Below are 21,301 nucleotides of genomic sequence, written 5' to 3' on the forward strand. Positions count from 1 at the left end.
TCTATCTGTCTGTCTGTCTATCTATCTATCTATCTATCTATCTATCTTTTTTTTTCTGAGACAGGGTTTCTCTGTGTAGCCCTGGCTGTCCTAGAACTCACTCTATAGACCAAGCAAGCTGAGTACTTAGAAATCTGCCTGCCTCTGCCTCCCAAGTGCTGGGATTAAAGGCGTGCACCACCACCGCCCGGCTTTTAAACCGATTTTAAATTGTCTTTAGAGAATGAGGCTTACTCAGCCTCTCCCTTCTGACCTACATGTTCTCTGACCTGTCTATGCCAGGGGTGTGGGGGTCTGGTGGAATTTTCTAACGGCTCTGAATTGACCTCTTCAGTATATGTTATGGACTATAATAAGATCAGAGCATCTTTCAACCTTCATCTGAGACACTTCTCCTTGGAGTAGGTAGCAATTAACACCAAGACCCAGCTGGTAAACATACAGAGAACAAAAGACTGTAGAGTGTTCAGCCCCAGATTGGACATGTCATTTCTCATACTGAGGCTCAGGGATCTTAGCAGAAGAGATGGCAGAAAGATTAGAGGTGGTAGATGAAGTCAAGAAAACTGTTTTCCAGACACAACAGGAGTACCCATATATATGAACTTGCAGTGTTTGTGACATGACGCATTAGACCTGTGCAAGTTTCAGCCAGACAAAAATCCCTTCATAGAGGGCAGGCAGGTAGCTATGTAGCCACTCCATTAGCTGAGCAGATATTAGCATTTTATGGCTTCTGTGAGAGGGAGAATCCTGTATTGTTTTGATTAGTTTTTTTTTTTTTTAATCTGATAGGCTGAGGACACAGCAGAGGAGGTCCAAATCTCAAGATTATCTGGATCACATAAACTAGGCCAGATGGAGAAAGAAGTAATTTTGTTTTACAGGAATCTCAAAGTTGGATGCAGTGGGCTGGGAGAGTTGAGAGGGTAATAAAGGGAAGGGTTAGTGAGGTGAATATATTCAAAATGCATTCTGTAGGGATCCAATGCCTTTCTGAACTCTGCAGGCACTAGCAGTACAAGTGGTGCACAGACATCTATGAAAACAGAACACCCATATGCATACAATAAATAAATCTTTAAAAAATATGTTGTATGAAATTCTCCAAGAAGTAATAATTCTTAAAAATCTAAAAAAGGGGATATAAAAAATGTCAATGTGAAGCAGTAGAGAGTTAACAAAACAATTATAGGTAAGTTAAAGTAGAAAGAGATCTGTCTGTCTGTGCTGGACCTTAAGCCAGGGTCTCAGGTATGCTAAGCAAGTACTCCTAGCTGTACTTCAGTTTCCTGTTCATTGATTCATGTTATTTAATCCCCAGGTCAGAAACAAGATCTAGGTATTTGAAACTGATAATTATTTGGTTTAAAACTATCTAATATACCACAAATTATTTTTATTGAATATATTTAATATTTTAACCTGTGTCCACACCATGATACATATATGGAGGTTGGAGGGCAGCTGGCATGAGTTAGTTCTTTCCTTCCATCATCATGTGGGTCCCAGGGATAGAGCTGAGATCTTCAGGCTTAGCAGCAAGCAGTTACCTGCTGAGTCATCTCTCAGGCCCTGATTATAGTATTTATAGTCAATGGTGGGAGAAGGACCTCTCTAAATGCCCCCATAAATAGGCTTGCAGGATGTATTTTTGTCCTCTGTTTGGTAATAGCCAGTTTCATTTTCCTCTGGTAGCAGATACAGAAATAGCTTAGCTTTCATTTTGGGGAAGAACTTTATAATTAAGCATTTCACTGGTGAGATCTTTACATTTATTTAAGAAGTAATTTAATATCATACCATACCAATTTGAATCAGTAGTATAGTTTTGAAATTAAGAATAAAAGTATCCATAGTCTTTTGTTTGTTTCTTTGTTGTTTGGGGTAGTGCTGGAAGTGGAGTTCAGGGATTTGGCTGCATCTTGGTCAAGGGCTGTATCCCAGAGCAGCATTCCCAGCCTGCAGTGTTGAATTTATCTGTTTTTTGAGAGTTTCAAAAACACATTTTGTTTATAACTACCTCCTACCTCCTACAGTATTCTTTTAAGGTGAAATTTCCTCGTGGTGTTCTTCTAAGAAAGTGATCTTCTAATATCTTACTTTCTTTGTTGTTTTACTTGTGAAGTTGCTAATTACAGTTCTTTATTTCTTTTTGTTCTTCCCTTTGTCCCTCCTTCCCTCCCTCCCTTCATTCCTCTATCTCTCCATCCCTTCCTTTTTTGAGTTTTCAGCTCCTTTATTGGCATCTTCTTCCAGGGTCACTTTAACTGAAGTGACCACACTTTTCCTTATTATATTTGGTATGTTATCTTGAATATTCTTCCTGGTGTATATATATATGTGAGACTGATACTTTAAGAATCTGGTTTGGGCTAGAGAGGTAGCTCAGTGGTCAAAAGCAGTGGCTACTCTTCTAGAGGACTCAAGTTGAGTTCCCAGCACCCACATGGTGGCCCACAATCCTATGTAACTCCAGTGCCAAGGGGATCTGATGCCTTCTTCTGGTCCTTGTGTGCACCAGGCATGCACATGGTACACAGATACACATGTGGGCAAAATACTCAAAACAGGAATAAAATTAAAATGATGATTTAAACAAGAATAATGAGGTGATAAAATCTTTGATGGGAGAGTCAGGTGTGTTAGAATGCTTGAGGTAGCCTCCTCCCTGCATACAATGTAAATATTATATCAAGATCATATTTTCTTACTCTGCATCAGGAAAAGAACCCTAGAAAATTCATGATGCTTTCCCCCCTCCTTTTGTTTACCTCCTCTTCCACTTTATGCAAGGTTGTATCCTTTGTGCATAATGCATACTTGAAAACTTTTTAACTTGTAATTATGAACAAGAGCTGTTTCCATTAGAGATATCAAAGATACTTCCTAAGCTCTCACATTCCCTTAAAACTGTGTAAAGAATAGACCCCCTAGACACACTTGTCCTGCCCTTATTAGTCCTTGGCACTTAAGAAATCATTTCAAATTTGGGTTTTATTCATTAATCAGATTAATTTATTATCTTGTGTGGTGCTAGAAATCTAGCCCCAGCCTTATTCACGAGAGGCCAAGTCCCTTATCATTGAGCAATAATAATATCCCAGTGCCCTGGTAAGTAATTACTTAGGTGTATGATATATACTGTAGCTGAAATAGAATACAACAGATGGAATTTCATCCTTGGGAAATTGAGAAGGAGCTATGAGGGGGTGGTGGTGAATAAATCAGTGAGTTACATGGTATAATAGGTAAGTGCTGTGGAGAAAAGTACAGCAGAGAGGAGTTCAGAGAGTGGGCATCTAGAATATTGTTCTTATGGGGTTGAGATTACAGGAGAGCAGTGTGTTCAGGGAAGGGACTCTTGGAACACCACTTTTGAACAAAGACCTAGAGTAGATGGGGAGGGAAGATGAGCGTATACCCTGGAAAGAACTCCAAAGAAGGACCAATGAGTATTAAGATAGAGCTGTCTGGATTTTAGTTTGTAAAAGTGCCAGCAGGAGGGCCAGGTGAGCTAGAGAGAGAAGGAGAGATGGAGTCCAGAAGGGAAAGGATGCCTGCCGCTCCATCCTCCTTGGGCTGAGGTGCCACCGTGGGGCTGGCTGTTATTTGGGAAGGTAATGAAGAGTATAAGAACAGTTGCTTGAGCTCATGTGCTCTGCTGAAAGGGTAATTTTGGTGGCTGACTTAGGGGTAAAAGAAAAGACTCAGAGTGGCTGTTTTGGGTGACCAGGCAAGAGGTGATGGTAGCTTTGACCAGTGTGTGAGATATGAGAGTGTTGAGAAAAGTGTTTAGATTCTGCATATATCTGGCCATAGTTCAAAGAATTTGCAAACACACTGTGAAGGCTTTGAATTATCCCAATAATATTTATAGTAGAAAGTTAAGAATGTAACCAGTTGCCTCCCCAGTGAATTCTCTTAGCCTCCTACATATACCAAGGCCTATCTGACTCCACGTTTTAGATAGACAGTTCTAAACGTTGTGTTAAATATGAAGGAGAGTGACAGATGATTTCTCCTTTGCCATAAGTGATCAGTTGACCCAATACAGTGCAGTTTTCAGTTAAAGGTACTTGCAAATTTTTTGTTTTGAAATGTCCTAGAAAAAAATTGCAAAAATAGAACAGAGATCCCTTGTCCTTGTCACTCCCTGAGTTGTTACATCTTACATAACTATCTGTGCAGTGCATTATGAAAAGCAGGGGATTGACGTCATCTAATACAGTTAACCATAGCATAGACTTCACTCCCAAATGTGCCAGCGTTGGTACACTCTCCCATGTATTTCCACATGGCATACAACAGTCTCTGGGTTTAACATGAGAGCTACTGGTGTGAACTGTTCAGTTCTCTCATACCTACAGAACCTTTTGTGGAATATACTTATTCTTACCTCTTAATATTTTCAGTACTATAAAGGCCGTGTGGATTGTACTGGGTGCTAGCAAAGTGGCTTTCTAGGTTATATGTTTCTTCTGTTCCCATCTTTATTCTTTGTGTTTGTGTGGAGGGCTCTTATGTGTCTGGACATTTGTGTGAGTGTGTGCACACCCTTGCATGCATGTGGAATCTGGAGGTCACTGTTGTTGTCTTTTTCAGTCATCCTCAACCTTATTTTTGGAGACAGGAATTTCTCACTGAACTCAAAGCTAACTAGTTCAGCAGGACTGTTTGGCCAGTGAGTACCAGGTGTCTGCCTGCCTCTTTCTCCCATGTGCTGGGATTATAGACACCTACCACCACAGCAGGCTTTTTGTCTGGGTGCTGGGATCCAAGTCAAGTAGCCATGCTTTATGAAAGGCAATTTACCAACTGAACGTTTCCACAGCACCTCATCTTTTGTTTCTTTTCCCTGCCCCTTTTCTCTCCCTTACCCACTGCTATGTTTAGTATTGAACAAAGAAATAATTCGGGGAGGGGGAAAGGTGTTTTTAACTTGAAGTTAAGGAAGACACCTTCTTTGTCATGAATAAGTCTTACATCCTGTTCAATAAAACCCCACATCCACAGCTATTCCACTGCCAGGAAGTTTACTTGCTATGTTCTTGCCACACTTGGGATTCTTTGTGTCCTTTTGTGTTTTAAAACTAAATCAAATAATTTTTTCTTTATTGTGGCTTGCCATTTAGCAACAGTTTTATATTCAGAGCTGTGTTCAAACACGGAGGAAAGAGAAGTGTAACCAAGAGTCTTCCATGGAGCATGGCAAATCCTCGGTGGGTATGGTCTCTGCCGCTTAATAGCTGTGCTGCTCTGGCACCTTGCTCAGCCTCAGCCTTTGGCTTCTTCATTTGTAAGATCAGATAACAGTGTCAGCAGTTGGATGAAGATGTCTGTAGGTACTTAGAATTGTGTCTGGTACCTAGTAATGATTTTGTTGAAGAAAACAATATCTGAAAGTGAAATTTTAATTGAAATTGGTAAAACCTCAATTGGAACAGGAAGTATGTCAGTGTTTTCTAGTTTATTTTTTAAAAAACTCAATTCAGTGGAGAAAATGTAGGGTGAGGATTCTCTTCAGAGTGTAGTTGTGCAGGTAACTAATAGCTATACTACTACACTCTGAAGAGAATGTTTTATGAATGCTCATGTGGTAGAGCTTGCTGTGCATTGCCTCCTTTGCTGGTGAATGTTTCCAGTAGAGGACAGGAAGTACCTTGGAGTCAGTGAATCACTGGTTGAGCCTCACACTGTGCAGTGAAAGGTAGTTTTGGAAGTGCTGGATTTTCAGTTCTGAGCAAACTTTCCTTTTCCCTGATACATGCATAGTTGTCGTTCTCAAGCCTTTTCACGCAGAGGCTGTGTAAATGGATGTCTTAAATCCTGCCAGTAGCACAGCTTAGTTTCAACCAAGCTATTGAAAGGTTTGTTCCCTCAGCCTGTTGCAATGGGTTTCATGACTCAGCCTTTTACTAACAGTACTTCCTACTTGGTTCCGTACCTTTCTTGTTTTACTTTGGCTTAACATGCCTCCTTTTTTCAGAAGCACTGTCCCCACCCACTTAGCAAACAGAAATAACTGAATAGTAAGTAACTGGCAAAGCATGAAGGGCACAGTTGCAGTTTCCTAGGGCTGCTTTCTGACCAGGAAACGCTCACCTATGGGAGGCTGCTGGGTGGAGCCATGCTGGTGAAGCCTGTTCTGCAAGTGTGAGCTTAAGTTGGGGCGTTCCTATGGTGTGGCAACACTGTACAGGCTGAGAGAGCAGGATTAAGCTCCTGAAGGCAGAGAGCTCTCACTGAGACTGACTCAAACAGGGCTGAAATCTGGGCCAAGTGCTTCTGAAAGGGGGACCTGGAAACAGCTGGCACCTCCAAGGGTGGTAGAGACCTGGCCAGGAGTCCTCTGGTGCTGGATGAGGTCTGAGCTGCTGTGATTATGTTTCATTTGTAAGCTGTTCACAGAATGCACAGCTACTGTTGCCTGCCGAGGCTACTGCTAAATACAGTCACGGAGTAATTTTAAATACTGATCTTAAAACTTGCATCACAGCAAGAGGTAAGGAGATCACCATCCGTCATTCAATATTTCATTCAAACTACTTTTGGACTAATTCCTTGGAGGTATTTTTAGATCATATTTGATCTAAGATCTTAAGAGAGTATGTGATTCAGCATTTATCTGGAGATTGAATAATAGCATTAATATTTGTCTTGTTTGTAGAGGTGTAATCATTTCTTCAAGTAAAATTTGTCAGTTGTACTGCACAGGTATTATTTTTCTAGAGATTTTTAGGAAATACTTATTTTTCTGCAGTTTCTGGTCAGCTTATTTGGTAATGCCTTCTAGCCCTTAGTTAATATAACAGATTTTCATCATTAGACAATCGTGCATGTGTGTGTGTGTGTGTGTCTGTGTGTGTGTGTGTGTGCGCGCGCGCGCGCATGTGAATATTTCTTGTGGGCTAATTTACTTAAGACTTTAGCAGGCTCTGGAAAGTCGGCTTGGTTAGCATAAGGAAGTAGGTCTGTCTTCCCCATTCCAGCCAGTGTTCTGCTCCTGCCAGCACTGTCCTTCCCAAGGACCAGAGTTGTCACTCATGAAGGACTGTGTATCCTCAGAGACTGCATGGCTAGTGCTTATGTGGTGTTTTGATAGAGCATTTTCATTATGCTACTTCACTAACATGACACAGAGCTAAGTATTTTCTCTAAAACACAAAGCAGCCCAGTTATGTTTTCTTTTCAAGACTGACCCACTATTGCTTAAATTGTAATCAGTATTGTAACATTAGGTGGAGAAGTTTCAGAATTTAGAGTTCTTTTTCATAGCCAACTTAAAACAAACACCTGTCACTAAGCCAAAATGATCTGAAAGCACAACTTTTCGCCTTTCAAGTATTGGATAATAATGTTTTATACTCAGTAGAAGAGAGCAGAAGTCTAAAATTAGCTGGAAAATTACAGGAGAAAAAAGTAAAAACCATCCTATATTTGTCCATACCCTCCCTTGGTTACCCTTCTTTGGAGGTAGATGGACAGATTTGACTAAACTTGGTCTGAAAAGCTAAGTTGGATTCTTTGTCAGTCATGTACTAAGGAAGATTACCAACGTTTCCAGATCAAAGGGGAAAGAAATTGTAATGGGAAACAGTCCTACTTCCTGGCACAGGGCTAATGTTTGACACCTGTCATTCCTTGTAAGGTAAATGGTATTTGTTTGGATTTTCATTTCATTGTATCATGTAGGAAACAGGGTTCTAATAGGTAATATGCTAAAGATCTCAAAATTTTTAAGGAAGGAGGCAACTTTTGCCTATAAAGAGACTTAACTGTAAGTTGCATACTCTCAAAATACTTATATTTTTAGAACCACCCCTTTTACCTTTTGCTGTAAAATCTTTACAGCCCCCAACCCGTCTATAGTAATACTAATGCTCCAGCCCAATCTTCATAGCCTGGTAGAATACACAGTGGCAGGAAGTAGATGCGTGTACTTGAATCTAATCAAAGAGGGAAAAAATATCCAGGAAAGAGGATTTTTTCATGCCATTGAGTTTAAGGTTTTAAAATTTTGTTTCCCAGAAGTTTATGTAGTATTTTGGTAGACCTTTAATATACCTGACTCCCTAAAATATGTGGTTGCTATACTTTAGTTTTTTATAAGAATGTACATATTAATGCATTTCTTCCTGAAATCATACTAACCAAAGAGTACATCCTAGAAAAATAAGAGCCCAAGCAATATTAAACCTCTTAGGTGGTTTAAAAATCCGTAGCCTGTCTATTATCTCATTCTGGTGTTAAAGTACATTCAGCATCAAGGAATTTTTATCTATCTCAAGTTTCCTCCTACTTGCTTCTGGTAAAATGCAAATCTTCCTTTTGTTCCTCTTTTAGAAATGAAATTAGTCATAGTCTTTTATATAACTGAGTTGGTAAAGTCACCAAGTTATTAAAAAAAACACACTTTGCTTTTGCAAAGAGCTGAGGAACAAAACCACTCACATATATTTTAGTTTGTAATTGAAATTTAAAAATAAAAACAAGTGTCTGTGAGCAGAAAAAAAATCTATGAGCTTATTTATATCAACCTGAAGTCACAGAATCTAGATTTGAGCCTCTGTGATATTTCTAATAGGAGTCATAGCTCCCTGGAAAATCAAATAAGCAGTGTAGATACCAAGAGCCTTATCTAACGTTACAACATTTTCCAAGGGAACATGGTTTTTAAAAGTTCCATGTTGTAACTGTGTGTTTTCTGTCCTCTGGTGAAGGACAGCAGCCTGATACTTCTTTGGTGTCATTGCAGACACAATATTTTGTAAATATCCATACATTTTAGGCATTCTGTACAAGTGCCCTGTGTTAGGTGTAGAGAAGCCAGTTGCCTGTTTTCTGCTTAGTTTTTTCCATGTGAGCTGTTCTTTCTTCTATCACTGAAAGATACTCTTTTGAAAATCACTGCAAGCCTACTTTCCAGAGCCTTTAGAGTCATCAATTTGCTTTCTGGTCAGCAATGGCTTTGAAATGGCTCCTCATCTCCCTCATCAGCAAATGAGAGCCTATTATATAACTGTCAGAGAGTTACTACTGCCAGTGTGCCATTTTAATCCAGCATGCAGGACTTGACAGGCATTCCTAAGATACCTGGTTCCCTCCCTTTGAGGTTGGAATGTCAGACATCACTGAGAACTGTGAAGGCTTCAGATAGTTTCTCTCTGGCAGCTTCTTGCAGCTGTCACCTGAGTCAGCTACAAAATCATGTGTTTTCTTACTTTCAGAATTGTTAATCATATATAGAGCAAAACCCCCCAAAACCCAAACCATTCTGTGTTTTTGTTGTTGTTGTTGTTGTTTCACAATAACATCAAGAGCATGTTAAAAAGCAGAAGCTTACTCAAAGAGTTTTTAAGTTTATGTTTGGGGAATAAGGGCATGAAGCCCAAAGCTGGACAACCATTGTATTCCTCATTTCAAAAATAGAAACTAACTTTGGTGGTTCCTGCAAAAGACATTAAGGATTTTGACTTTTGAACATCACTCTGCAGGAGCCCAGAATTTTGTAGGTAAAACTTACTATTCTTTTTTTTTTTTTTCCTTTTGCTGCAGTAACCTCCTTCCTAAAACCTAGGCCAAAAGTTAATCTTTACAATCAATGTATATGGAGTTGGCCAACAAAAGTCATAAAATAAACAGTATTTTTGCTTGTCTAAAAACTTGGAAACAAATAAACCAAAAATAATCTATAGGGTTATCATGTAGTATAATCAATTTTATGCCTAGGTTCTAGAAAGTGATGTATGTTGCATAAGTTGGTTATATAAAGACTCCTCCCTCTAATTTTAAGCAACCATGGAGCAAAATAATTTATAAAGAACTAAACTCAACGTACTAGATATTAAACTGTAACCTTAATGGTAACTTTTAGTATTAAGTTTTATACAATCTTTTCTCAAGATGATTTAGGAAGCCCCCCCCCCCTTAAAACAGAGTTTTCTAATTAAGTTTTAGATGTTTCTGATAAATTATTTAATTTTTTGTGGGGGGGTCTCTCTGTATTGCCTAGGCTGTCCTGGAACTCACTCTGTAGATCAGGCTGGCCTTGAACTCAGAAATCTGCCTGCTTCTGACTCCCAAGTGCTGGGATTAAAGGCTTGCGCCACCACTGTCCAGCCGAGGGTTTTTTAATATGTTGTTTGACATTTGTGTTCCCACAGAATTTTATGTTTGGGGGGTATTTTTTATTGAAATCTAGATTTGTGCTGCCTAGTGAAACATTTTATTATACTATTAAACTAAGATCTTACACTGACTGATTGTCCATAATCTAGCAAAAATCATCATCAAAAACATATCTTCATATTCTTGGCCCACTACTTTTTCACTAGCCAAGCCAACAAAGGCCCACCTTCATTAGGCCATGGGTTGAAGTCCCTAGTGTGAAATGCTTCAGAACTCTAAATTTTCTGCATCAAAATGATGCCCCAGTGAAAAATTCTATACCAGATTTCATGTGACAAATCAGTCAAAATTGGGACACATTATAACATTATATAAAAGTATTCACAGACTGAATATAAGGCAAATTTGGAACATAAACGAATTTCATGTTTAGGTTTTATCCCCTCTCCTTTTCTTTTCCATTAATACATGAAAGAAATGTATATCCAAATTTATATTTAAGTAGATAGATAGAATATGCGTGTCTGAATTTGAAAATATCACAAATCTAAAGCATTTATGATACCAAACATTTTAGGATAAGAGAGACTCAGACTGAATTTCTCTTATAATTGAAAGCGTAGAAAAACTTTAAATTCCTAGGTTATTGGCTCAAATATGTATTTTAAAATATTCAAATAGGATGACTAGCATTTTAACTGAGTGCCAATTATGTAGATACAGAATAGTACCAAAGAAACTGAAGAGACCTGAAATACGAGTGCTAGGTTATATTGATAATATATTGCTGGATATGTAGAAAAGAGGAAAGGCATTAATGCCAATGTTCTTATAACCCTTGACATAGCACATAATGGGGAAGTAACCATTCTACTTAATATTTCTGTCTGAATATAAACTTCTTTTTTTTTTTTTTTTAAGATTTGTTTATTTTATGTTTGTGAGTACACTGTTGCTGTCTTCAGACACACCAGAAGAGGGCATCTGATGCTTTACAGATAATTGTGAGCCACCATGTGGTTGCTGGGAATTGAACTCAGGACCTCTGGAAGAGCAGTCAGTGCTCTTAACCTCTGAGCCATCTCTCCAGCCCTAAATATAAACTTCTAAGAGTGTAATAGTGATTAGATATATGTAACTCATTTAGAATGCAATGCTAATAAAAAACAAATCAAACATTAATATCTCTAAGATCCTAACACATAGTAAGCATTCCATGAACATTTGTTGTTCTGTAATTATAACTGGTTAAGGATTTCTTTTCCTGCATATTGTCTTACAGGACCAGGAACAGACCTGTACAGAGTGTCAGAGAAAGAGAAACAGTAGACCAGAACATTTCTAGACAGAAGAATAGAGTCAGGGATAGAATGTCTTGGTTATTCCTTAATAAAAACTTAACTCTGTGTTTCATCTGCAAGTAACACCTTTACTATGCTCTGTAGAATGTTAGTGAAATTGACTCTGTAATTCTAGCCCTCAGGAGCTCAGGCAGGGGGATCTTTCCACCCTGAACTATAGGGTAAAATCTTCCTTCCCAGGCCCTCACTAATTCGTACTTGATTTTAGTAATGGACTCAATGATGATGCAAAGGAGTCTGTTACATCATTATCCATCCTTAGAACTTGATATGAAATGTTTTCAGTAGTTTAAGAGAAAGATGGTTTTTAAAATTCTGTATTTCAGTTACTAGAAGCTTTTTTAGTTGATTTCCTTTAATACTTGAGTCACAGATGAGAATCTTGCTCAACCATTGAGAAAGCGTCGTTTAGAGATTTGTCAAGCTACTATTCAAATGACTTACACATAATCTGTGAGTCCATTATTTGCAGAAGGGAGTTTCATTTGTATCAATATTTCCTTGTCACACTCATTAAGTGCTGACCTTACTCAAAGTGATCGCTTTTGTTTTCCAAATGTTCTTTAAGATTATACATCAATACATGCAAAAAATAAGTTAATTTTCACAGTTCTTGCCTGTCTCCCTTTGAGCTATTTAAGAGAATATATGAAAATCCTTCTTGCTTCTTTGCTGTCATTTGATACATCAGCAACCTTACATTTGGAAGTCCTTGTTTAGGCTGTCACAATAAAATCCCTTTGTGTGTCTTTTTTTTTATACAAGAAAAAAAAAAAACCAAAACAAAACAAAAAAACCAAACTAGTCCTAATGGTCATCTTATAAAAATTTGCTTATAATATTTATTTGAATTCATCAGAAAGACTTAATATGGCTTCCGGCTGCAGTTGTTAAATTCTGACTCTCCTCCATCTGGTCTCTTTACCTTAAAATAATATGGAAAGTCATACAAGGCTCTCAAAGGGGTTTTGAATTTAATTCACCACTTTCATTATTTTAAAATTATGAAACAAGACAACTAAAAATCATCTTAGTAGATATAGAAAATCTCCTGGTAAAAGTGATCACACATTTATTTTATAATTCTTATCAATTAGGAGCAGGGAAGTTCTTCATATTTGTGGTTCCTACTCAAAATCCCAATGTTATTCTTAATGGTGAGATGTAAGAAACAACCAGATTAGCCGGACGGTGGTGGCGCACACCTCTAATCCCAGCACTTGGGAGCCAGAGGCAGAGGCAGGTGGATTTCTGAGTTCGAGGACAGCCTGGTCTACAGAGTGAGTTCCAGGACAGCCAGAGCTACACAGAGAAAACCCTGTCTCGAAAAAATGGGGGTGGGCGGTGGAACCAGATTAAAACCAGGAGCAAGATAGCCATGTAAAAACAGAATTTCTTTAATTTTTTTTTTTTTTTTTTTAGATTTATTTATTTCATGTATGTGGGTATACTGTCGCTGTCTTCAGACACACCAGAAGAGGGCATCGGATCCCCATTACAGATGGTTGTGAGACACCATGTGATTGCTAGGAATTGAACTCAGGACCTTTGGAAGAGCAGTCAGTGCTCTTAACTGCTGAGCCATCTCTCCAGCCCTTTCTTTAATTTTTTTTAAGATTATAATATAATTATATCATTATTGTCTTTGGCCTTTGGAGGGAGCATTGGCAGCCCAGATATGAATTTCATTTAAGCTGTGTTATGTGTAGTTATAAGCACACTTGCAGGTATTGTCTTTGTCTGTTCGTTTGTTTGTTCATTGTTGTTTTAGGTAGATACTTAGTAGTATGACTCCTTCTGACTTTCAGGCGACCTTACTCTTATTTTACCCCCCATCCCCTCACTCATATTTAGCATAAACATTTCTTAGAGATTCACTTAAATTAGAAACAAATGAGAGGACTGGAATGGAAGAATCAAATCCAGATTTTATGTCTGTCAGTCTAGAGGAGAGTACTGTCAAATTATTTCAATAACAGAAGCTGGGCTAGAGTGTTGGCTCAGCAGTTGAGAGTCCTGCTCTTAAAGAGACCTGACTTTGATTCTGTGCACTCGTGTTGGTCAGCTCAAAGCCACCTCCTCCTCCAGTTCTAGGGGGAACTGAGTCCCTCTTCTGGTCTCCACAAGAACTCTACACACATGATACACACACACACACACACACACACACACAAATAAGAAAATAAATGAATCTTTAAGAAATAATGGGGTCAGCATGGCTGTTGAATAAAAGATAATGTTTGTTAAGTTTTCTGCTTAGCAATCCGTGTTTTAGACTTACAAATTGTTCAGTTGTGACAAAAATCCTATTACATACTTACTATTGTTAATGTTTTATAGATGAAGAATTATAGTTTATCCACACTCATGCAGCTAGCACAGAGGCAAGTTTGGAACTTTAGAAACATTATTATTCCAAACTATGTTAATTTTCTACATGAGATTATTAGAGGATATAGTTTAGAAAAAGGTTACAATTTAGAATAGAAACAAAAACATTGTAACATTTCTGAGATTAGCTCTAACAGAAAATATGTAAGAACTTCTAGGAAAAGTACTTGAAGGATATAGAAGGACCCTCAGTAAAGGGAGGAAAGGATTTTGTTCATATCTTAGGAGACTCAACATTGTAGTTCAACTAGTTTGTTTTTCTCCAAAATAATCTATAATTGTGACAGATTCAACGACATTTCCAAAGGTTTTCACCCTGAGAAGTTGATTCTCAGATACCTATGAAAGAGTATAGGACTACAGACACAGAGCAGGTTTGAAGAGGTAAGAATAAGTGAAAGGAGTTATTTTTATTAAGTACTACAAAAAAAATCAATACTGATGGCAAGTGAATTCACAGAAGTTACTGTGCATCTTTTTACAAAACTTTACAAATTAGTAGATACAGGAGTATTTAATTAAAGGTAATAGAATAATTGATAATATATATGAAAGAGAACACTAAATGTGAAGTGCTGAATTTTTATGTGGGAAATCATACAGTATGTTTATGACTTGGGATGAAGAAAAACACCATAAAGTATTGGTGTTATATCTAAAGACATGCTTTAATTTGTCCAATAAGAAACAAAGTACAGATATGGTAAAGATTTTTATGTGACATATTCAACGGACATTTGCTTTCAGGTTATAAAAGAATCAATACCTATTAGTAAGAAAAATACAATAAAACAAAAAATAAGTTATTTCACTAAAGAGGAATCTGAATCACTAGTAAAGCCAAATGCCTACTAAACTAGCAACCACAGGAGTGCATGTTAAAGTCAAGTTCAGTGTGGTATTCATGAGATTGAAGAAAGAAACAGAGTAGGCCATAGGTATGAGGAATGGGCATGTACATCCGTGCAAGTGCAGTAGCAGTGCAGTATTAGGGACTGTCATTCTAGAGATGCCTCTGGTAAACTTTAAGGAAAGTTGTATAGCAGCAGTATACTTTGCAGAAAAATGTTTCTGAAGATAGGTGCCAGAGGAAGCCTCTCACTGTGCCAGGGAAGCACTTATGTAGCTTAGTGCAATATTGATTAAAACTAATAAAAACTCTAGGTGACAATAGGATAATGCAAGTAGAAATGGTTGTCTATACATAAAAGGGAAGATTAGTACAGTAAAAGATTAAGAACCACAAGTACCAGGGATAAATCACAAAATATATAATGATATAGAATTTTCATATTATGATTTTATTCCTACAATTCTAAACATACAACATACTTACCTAAATTATTTGTAACTGTATACAACTATATGTTGAGTACAAAACACTGGTGGAGATGAAAAATACTAAATTTGAGATAAAGGTTTTCCGTGTAGAGAAAATTGGATTAAGGAGAGCCTATTGCTTCAGCAGTCAATAGGGCTTTATTTCTCAATTTGAAACAGAAAAAAAGTATGTGGGCAAGTAATAATGGCAATATGCTAAGCTTGGAAAACCTAGATGATGAATAGATATTACTTTGTTTAATTTAGTGATTCTCAATCACTTCCTAGTGCTGTGACCCTTTAATACAGTACATCATGTTATGGTGACCCCCACCCATAAAATTACTTTTGTTGCTACTTCATAACTGCAATTTTGCTACTATTATAAATTGTGATTCAAATATCTGCGTTTTCCAGTGATCTTAGGTGACCCCTGTAAAAGGGTTGTTCAGCCCCTGGAGGGGTTGCAATCCACAGGTTGAGAACCACTGGTTTAACTCATCTGTACAATATAAGCAAAATTAGGTATAAAATTTCAAAGTAAGTATCTACAGTTGGTTCTAAAAAACTTAATGTCAGTTTCATAGAGAATTTTATATGTATTTTGATTGTATTCACTCTCTTTTGTCTGAACGCCTCCCATATCCACTTTCTCCAATCAACCCAACTTGGAGGCAGGAGGGCAGGGCAGAAGAGTAGGAGGGGAAAGACTAGATGTGGTGAGGAGGAAGAAGGGGAAGAATTGTTTCCTCCTCCTCCTCCTCCTCCTTCTCCAAACCCCTCTTCCTTCTCCTCTTTCTTCTTTACCCCAATGATTACTGTTTGTGATATCCAACTAAAAGGTTGAATGGAGTTTCCCTACAATGTGGGAACAGTGTCCAACTTGATTCCACAAGCTAGTGAATAAACTCCAGTTCCAGGAAAGGTTACTTTTCTTTGAAGTCTTGGCCAAAGGGGTCCTGTAGGTTACCTCCTCCCAAGCATTACAAGCCGCTGCCAATACTCTTGGCTGCCTTCCAACACTTGAAGGTAAGACCCTGTTGCTGTAAACATCTCATATATTAGTTAAAGAACTCTCCCTAAATGGGACACAAATGTCATATTCCTCCCCAACAAAGCTTGAGGACTATCATAGATTATCATAGTAGAAGAGGCAGAAGGTGTGTAAGAGCCAAACTTGGTAGATAACTTCAGTGAAACTGTTTTCTGGACACAATAGGGCAGTTGCACATAGGAATTTATAACACTTTTAACAGTGTACCCAAGGTCTGCATGAGCTTAAGCCAGACAGAAGCCCAGTGTGGAGCACAGTTGGAAGGAAGGTGTGAGTTCCCACCCTGTCTGAGGCCCCATGGCCATTTGATAGCTGCTGGGAGAGGGAGAGTCAGCTTTCTTTCATAATGTGACACTGGTAGGTTGGTCACACTGCAGGGAAGACCTTAAAATTTATATTTTAGGTTTTCTTTCAAAGAACAGCATTTCATATCCGTCTATCAAGGCAGTTTAGTAATGGTCTAGATAAAATTCATACTGTGTGTTCCATGGTATGTATATGTATTGCTGTACTTAAGAAAAGCAAACCTAAAAAATTATAAATAAAAATTAAAATCTTTTTATATTTATGTAATAGAAAATATTTAGAGTACACAGTTGAGATTTAGAATCCTTGATATAAAGAGTGTTCTATCACAGCCTACATATTATGTAGTAGTTACCTGTGCTTCTCTTCCACACTGGTGAGTTTCTACTGAATGTTACCTAATCTGTGTTTGAGAGCAGAGTAGTAGGTAGGAATGAGAATACAATGTGTGAAATGCCTCTGGATTTTAAGCATTACAAGCTTTATTTACATTTATAAGTTCATTAGTTCTTCAGTTTAATCAGGGCAATCTCCACAGACTATGTGTACCAAAAATATCTCCCCACCAGCCTTGCGTTTTGCCTGCTTGACTTTCTGAATTTGTTATAAATGTTACAGATAATGAATGTTCAAATAAACTTAATGCTGAGGCCATTTTGTAGATACACACCAGCTTTTATATTACACATTCAGAAATTATGACAAGCCCAGACTTGTTTTGTTAGTCTAATAGATACATGAGAACTGATTTAGGGAACTCTAGGTGAAGTATGAGAACTCAAATTGGCTTTGAGACTGTTTGGGAATTATGGTCATGTAATTAAAGACCTTGGTGTCCCGCCTCCAAGTCAGGGTTCACCTAACTCTACAGAAGTGGCTGTCTTTAGTGTCTCCTTATGAACTGGTAATTGCTATCATAAAGATTTACCTTGGCAAGTAGACTAAGTCATACCGCTAAAGCTTGTAACTACCAGGAAGACAGGTCTGGTAGGTTTGCCTGGTTTATAAAAAGATTGCAGATAGAAAATCACTGTGGCTAAATGATATGGAAAAATTTAGTATTGTGACCTATGTTGCATTTTAAATTCTGGAATAGGAAATTTGGATATAAAATGTGATTCGTTTTAGTGGTATCACTTTATACTTCTTACACGTTTTATTGTTTTATTGTCTTTAGTTTAGCCTGCTTTGTGGACCTTGACCTTTACAGCGTCTCTACTGCTTTACTGTTACTGCTGCTCTAGGAATGGGTGTGTCAGCACATAACCACCTACAAGCAAACTTTACCTTCTTCAGCAGCAGTATTTCAGTAGAGTTGAGAGTTTATTTTTGCCTTTTAAGAGCGTAACTGGTAACATTGGGGAGAGGTTGGAACATTGAATCCAAAGTGAGTTCCTTTTGGCCATTTTAATATGTAAGAAGTGGGAAGAAAGTTTAAGTGAAGAATACTGACATAAATGAACAATTTGGAATTGTTGAGAGAGCATTGAATTTGAGATAATTAATTTGAGCATTTTATCAGTTTCTAGTAACTACTTTCTAATCCAATGTAATTAATCCATATACTGTTACCATGAATATCTATTATTTTATCCTTGTACTAGGATATAAATTTTAAGAAGGAAGCCTGCCATCCCCTCCTACTCCCACTCGCAGGAGTGGATATCATGTGATTTATCAGTTAGGTTCTGAAAAGGTAGCAGGAATGGGATGACCACACAGTAAAAGCAAGGAGGACCCTTTTACCAACACTGTTTCCCAGCACCCTCACACGCAGGTGGGGCCTAGAGTCACTAGTGGCATCTTCTCGTGGCTCAGTTTTTTGCTTTATTGCACCTTTAGTCAATTATACTTTGTCCTGTTTTAGCGAAAATAAATGTGCACATTCTTCACCCTAAGTGGGAAAGAAAACCACATTAATACACCAAGAAGTAGGGTGAAAACAGCCCAGCGCCCTGAAAGACCAGCTGGATAAAGACTATACTCTGAATAATGGGGCTTATTGTAATTGAGAGTTTGGTTAAAGGATCATAATTGTAAATTCATCCTATCATTATTAATTAGTTGTGGTATTCAGTGTGTAATTAATTCCCATTGATGACTAAGTATGATGTTTCTAGTAAGGAAAAAAAGGGTAATTTTCCCTTTTCTACTATTGAGGAGCTCAGTTCAACATGTACAAATATGCATAATAAAAAATTAAAAAGAACTAGCTATATATATGTATATATATTCATGCATATGTGTGAATAGTTTTTTTATATGATAAACAAACTGATATATCTTACTTTTCAAATTCAATTTATCCTGGAGCTTATACAGTATCGGTAAATAGTCTTTTAAAAAATTAAAACATAGACTGGGTGTGGAAGTGCATACCTTATGCACTTGGGAGACAGAGGCAGATGCATCTCTGAGTTCAAGGCTAGCTCAGTCTACACATTGAGTTTAAGGCCAGCCAGGGCTACCTAGTGATACCCCCAACCGTGCCTCCTTGCTCCCCTCCCCGCAAAAGTGCAAACCAATGACTCCAAGTGAGTGTAAAATGATTTATTCAGCCAAGTCCTTATTGGTCCACTTTAGGCTTTGTAACACACTACTGGGTGGCTTTTTGTTTTTGTTTTTTTAACATCATCACCTGTTTTAAATTGACTGAGCTAGTCAGTGAGTTCCCATGGCATAAAGCCCATACTCTCTGCTATGGCCTGTCATTTGAAACCACATTGCATACCTGCCCCCCTCTACTAGCTCTCACAGCTTATGTCTCTTTGATACATACTCTTTTTTTTTGTTTTTGTTTTTGTTTTTCGAGACAGGCTTTCTCTGTCTAGCCCTGACTATCCTGGAACTCACTCTGTAGCCCAGGCTGGCCTCAAACTCAGAAATCCACCTGCCTCTGCCTCCCAAGTGCAGGGATTAAAGGCGTGTGTCACCACCGCCCGGATATTCTTTGGAGAAGTTCTCCCTGACCATCCTGTCTGCTGGAGTTACGTTGCTCTCAAATTGTGTTTACCTCATCCTACCTATTTCCTTATTAGCCACTTAAAAAAAAATCTGGCATTTTCTTGGTACTGTGCCCTGCTTTTCTTCTGGAGTGCCTGGAGCACAGGCAAAGTCTGTAATGGGTGGTCCACAGTCTGGGAGGGAAGACAGAGAGGTTGTGGTTCCCAGTCTCCTCTGTACCCAGGCACTGCCAGCATATTGCTGGGAGACAGGAACGGGGCTCCTGGGTCCACACTTATGGTCATGGCTCCCCTGTGCCAGGCATGAAGGAGAAGGCAGAGCCTGGCTTGAGGGCAGAACTTGATCTGATTCAGAGTGAGTGCCTGTAGAGTATGGAGGTGCTGGAAGAGAGAAGGCCTTCTCTGGGAGATTTAGGCATGGCTCTTTAAGATGAAGGCCTCCCCTGAGGCAGTCTTTGATGAAGAGAAGATCCTTGCTTGTCCAAACTTTACTTGATGGCAGATGTGAATGCATACACCTTACTCAGGGTGAACCCAGGATTAAATACTTTTTGTAGGAGGAATGCCCAGGAAGGGAAGCTCATTGGCTGAATGCTCAGGGGGGTTATCTAGATACCTCATTAGCATGGAGAACTGAAGGGTTTTGTGCTATTCTGACTGATTGCCATGGTCCTCAGTGTTATGGTTACATGTTTCAGAGCAGTTAGAGGTAGGCCAAGAACAGCTCTATTCCTGCCATTCTCAGTTCTGAGATTCCCAGGGTTTGAGCTTATGTCTGTCTGGCAACAAGGTCTTACATGCCCTACATTTGCTGTCTTCATTTAGGTAGTACCATACAGGTGCTAAAAGCATCAGCAAATGGCCTAATTTTGAATTCTAATTATTTAATCCTAGCGTGTTGAGTTTCCATCTTGTTCCTCAGTATCCTCATCTAATATTGGAGCTAAAAGACTGACCATATGGCTCAGTGATAAAAGAATTTGCCTCACAAGCCTGTTGATCCAAATTTATGTAAACAGGTTTTTTTTTGTTTGTTTGTTTGTTTTTTTAAAGCCAGGTGATGTGGTACATGTCTGGAACCTGGAATACATAGACAGAGACTAGAAAATCACCTGGAATCTCGAGGACTATCCTGAATTCAAAATATGGCAAAAAATAATAAGAGAGAGCCTGCCTAAAGAAGGAGAGAACTGACTCCCAAAGTTGTCCTGTCTTCTATGCATGACTTGTAAACACAGTAGTAACTATAAATTAATTAATCAAGTTACTAGCAGCTGGAGGAAATAAACTCACACTAGCCTATTATTGCAGTATATCTCACAGACTCTAAATTTAATCAAATATACTATATTGGTGAAATTAAGAGCATGCCATTTAATTTTGCAGCAAATAACTTCAGATAAGGTTTGTAATTTTTGCAAACTTACCGCACATTAAAGGTAGTACCAAAATTATATTGATGATTCTAAGTAAAAAGTAAGGCTTACTGTGTAACACTGCCTGGTCTAGAACTCACTGTACAGAGAAGGCTGGCCTCAGAGACTTTGATCCATCTGCCTTTGCCTCCTGAGTGCTAGAATTAAAAGTGTGTTCTTCATGACTGGCTTCTAACTAAAATTTAGACATTTAGGGACCCTGCAGATTCATCCGTTGAACTTCTGCAGTATAGAGTGACTGTTTGCTCCAGTTTGCCCAGAATTCTCCTGGGCAAAGCAAAGGAAGACTCATGTCTCACAAAAGCTTAGCCAGGACACTTGTAGTCTGTGAGAAAGACT

At 38.3% G+C, this 21,301-nt stretch overlaps 1 protein-coding gene across 4 annotated transcripts in view; it reads left to right on the top strand.

Moving 5' to 3' along the window:
• Arhgap32 (Rho GTPase activating protein 32) overlaps window positions 1-21,301 on the top strand; it is a 234,202-nt gene that overhangs the window by 186,574 nt on the left and 26,327 nt on the right. The window contains exon 1 of one of the 4 annotated variants that reach the window (XM_031343501.1): window positions 6,158-6,505. The exons of the other annotated variants lie outside the window; for them this stretch is intronic. The gene's annotated coding sequence lies outside the window, so the exon portion shown is untranslated. Of the gene's footprint in view, window positions 1-6,157; window positions 6,506-21,301 lie in introns of those variants that run through there. 4 annotated transcript variants of the gene reach the window in all.

This window comes from Mastomys coucha, unplaced genomic scaffold (genome assembly GCF_008632895.1).
Source record: "Mastomys coucha isolate ucsf_1 unplaced genomic scaffold, UCSF_Mcou_1 pScaffold23, whole genome shotgun sequence".
Classification (NCBI taxonomy): domain Eukaryota; kingdom Metazoa; phylum Chordata; class Mammalia; order Rodentia; family Muridae; genus Mastomys; species Mastomys coucha.